The 3101-nt window shown below is 39.5% G+C and overlaps 1 long non-coding RNA gene across 1 annotated transcript in view; it reads left to right on the top strand.

Annotated features, from left to right (window-relative positions):
* The first annotated feature begins 592 nt into the window (after positions 1 to 592).
* Positions 593 to 3101, top strand: part of LOC109316108 — a 13648-nt gene continuing 11139 nt past the window's right edge. The window contains exon 1 of the long non-coding RNA XR_002102696.1: positions 593 to 605. This is a non-coding gene — a long non-coding RNA (uncharacterized LOC109316108). The remainder of the gene's footprint in view (positions 606 to 3101) is intronic.

Raw genomic sequence — 3101 nt, 5'->3', positions numbered from 1 at the left:
CAACAAGGATGGTTTTAAAATCAAAGTTGGACACATTTCCTTTCTGCTTGGACTAGATTATCTATTGTGTTAATTACACTGGAGAAATTAATCAGATCTAAGAGGCACAATTGGACAGAATTTAATAATAACTTCTGCATACGAAAGACCTATATATTATGTCAGTCTAAGGATATATTATATAACCACCCTTTCACATTAGTTCACATTTTAATTTATGCTCTCATAAAAGGGATGCATTATGTAAAATGACACATCTATCTTAATGTTTTGGGGGTGTTGGTTATAGCTGTGTTGGTCTAAGGACACAGACAGACAAGCTTGTTTGGGTAAACATGATATCTTTTATTAAACTAACTAGTTGGAAAAAAAATGTTCTTGGCAAGAGTTTGAGCACAAGCACCTTTCTTTTATCACCAGGTCAACATCTCCCCCTTTCCTCCCCTGCCTATCTGTTTCACACCTATAGTCTCCCATCACCTCTGATCTTCACTGCCACACATTTGCATTCTCATAGACCTGCATTTTGTACACTGGCTTCTATTCCAACCAGCAAAGCAAACAAACCATCAGCAGATTCCCCCTATGCCTCAGGAAGGGTGTTTGTACCCAAAAGCTTGCAAAGAAGAATTTTTCCAACTATTTAGTTGGTTTCATAAAATGTATCATATTTACCCAAAGAACCTTGTCTGCCTAGGTCCATCTTAAAGTGCCTGAATGAAATTAAATAGCCAAACTTATTTTGTGGCATATAATTTGCTTCCTTGCTTCATATACCAATATTTATATAAAAAAAGTACAATTGTAAAAACACATGTTTTATTGTTATTTGTCTTTTTCACTTGGTTTATTACATGCATAATTGCTGTGGCATTCAAATTACCCAATACTATTACCTTAAAGCAACTGTATGATAGTAAAGGATGAGAACTTCTGACAAGACTTATGCATGATTACATATTCAATAGCAAAAACCCTTTTTCCCTTCATTTCTATTTAACTGCTGAGAGTGCAGAACTGGGTACTTGTTAAAATCCTGCTCCTGTTCAGCAGTTCTCTAACCTTTCATTTTAATTAAATCACCTCAACAATTCAGAGCAAAAGCTCATAATGCCCACATAAAAGTGTTTAGATGAATCAGGTCCATTATGCTCACAAACTCGTATGTTGTTTTTTTTTTAATTCTACAGGATAACAAGAATTATCAGTAAGCAGAAAACTCACTTGGAGTACAATAAGTACACGGAAATTTGTAATCACTGCAATTATTTCTAGAGTACTGTTGCACTTTTATACCTCTCCTCATTACTGTAATTGTTACACCTAACTGGAGGCATCTTGTAAAAGCTCAATAAGGTCATATGAAAAGTGTGATCAAAACTAAGTAATTTTTTGCTCCACTATTTCTAAAAATGCATATATAAAAAGCACAGAAAGGATTTTGAATATTATCTCTTCCTAGTAAGTCATAAAGGCCTATGTTCAAATTTACTGTTTATTATTTAAAAAACTATGTGTATGAAATGGATGATTCAAATACATGCAGAAAACACTTTTCACATTCTAAAATGATTTCATAGACATTAGGTCTAGAAGGGACCTCGGAAGATCATTGAGTCCACCCCCCTGCCCAAGGGCAGGAAGTTAGCTGGGGGTCACAGAATCCCAGCAAGATAAATGTCTAATTGACTCTTAAAGGAATCCAGAGTAGGTGCTTGCACCACCTCTGGCAGCAGTCCGTTCCAGGCCTTGGGGGCTCGGACTGTAAAGAAGTCCTTCCTTATGTCCAGCCTGAAATGGTCTTGGAGAAGTTTGTAACCATTTGATCTCGTCATCCCATGGGGCACTAGGGTGAACAGGCATTCCCCCAGATCCTGATGTACACCCCTTATATACTTGTAGGCAGCCACCAGGTCCCCCCTGAGCCTGCACTTTTCCAGGCTGAAGAGTCCCGTAGCTCTCAGCATCTCATCATAAGGCCTGTTCTCCTGCCCTCTGATCATGCACATGGCTCTCCTCTGGACTCTCTTAAGCTTCTCCACATCCTTTTTAAGTTGTGGAGCCCAGAATTGGATACAGTACTCCAGCTGCGGCCTCACCAAGGCTTAGCAGGATGACATTTGCTTAGACTGTGATTCTGCCCACTTTGTACAGATGTGCTAGCAGATAAATATTATCTAAATTATATTTCTTGGAGCTATACCTTTAAAATAAATGAGGTAAAAATATTTGAATAAAGCAAAATGTGAATTAGTAAATCTGAATTACCTTCATCAGGTCAGGTAAGAGGAGCATACCATATGTCCAATAAAAACTAACTTATGAAGCTTGACTTTTATGTATGAACATTTTGTAAAGATAGTCTATAGATCTGTCATAAGCAGATGTATCTATTTGCTTATTATACCAGTCCCATCCAAAAGCCTCAAAGCACCTCACAATAAACAAACAGCCCACAGACAGGATTTCTCATCCATGTCCCAAACCCAAGAATCCCAAGTCTCCATGCTCACAATCACTAACTTCCTGCCCAGACCCTGATACAAGAAAACCTTCCCAGCAATCTCAGCCATGCCTCCCAACAAACATTCACCTCCACACTGAATTTTATTAGTAGACGTTTAGGATTGTGAATCCAAAAAGAAAAAGCCAGTAGGGAAATACAGATCACCCGAGCGAGGGACTAACATAAGAGGGATGGGGGTGAGGAGTGGAATGCAACTAGGTTACAGAAAATGCACTGTTAGCCAACTAAGAATACCTCTTTCCATCCACTCATTCCTTACCCACTGACCCCTTCACCTTGTCTCACCCCCCAGGGGAGATTCTCCCCCAACCTTTTCCCAGTTTCCAAGTCTGCACCCCTCTACTATAGAGTGGCTGTCGGTATCCAAACCCCCATCAACCCCCCCCCACCAAACACATCTAAGCTCTCCCCCTTCACCTCAAGTAACATAACAGTAAATTCCGAAGAACCTCAACAAAAATGTAAAGGAAAAACCTTCTGTCCTCACCTCAGTCACTGTCAAAGGGCTGCCTTAAGCATAGTTCTTTCAGGTCTGCCAACTTTCTAGGGCCTGGTACGTTGACTAGGGGTGGGA

Source organism: Crocodylus porosus, unplaced genomic scaffold (assembly GCF_001723895.1).
Source record: "Crocodylus porosus isolate Cpor-Errol unplaced genomic scaffold, CroPor_comp1, whole genome shotgun sequence".
Lineage (NCBI taxonomy): Eukaryota > Metazoa > Chordata > Crocodylia > Crocodylidae > Crocodylus > Crocodylus porosus.
Note: the sequence above shows the minus strand (reverse complement) of the source record. Positions and strands in the feature narration are given on the sequence as shown.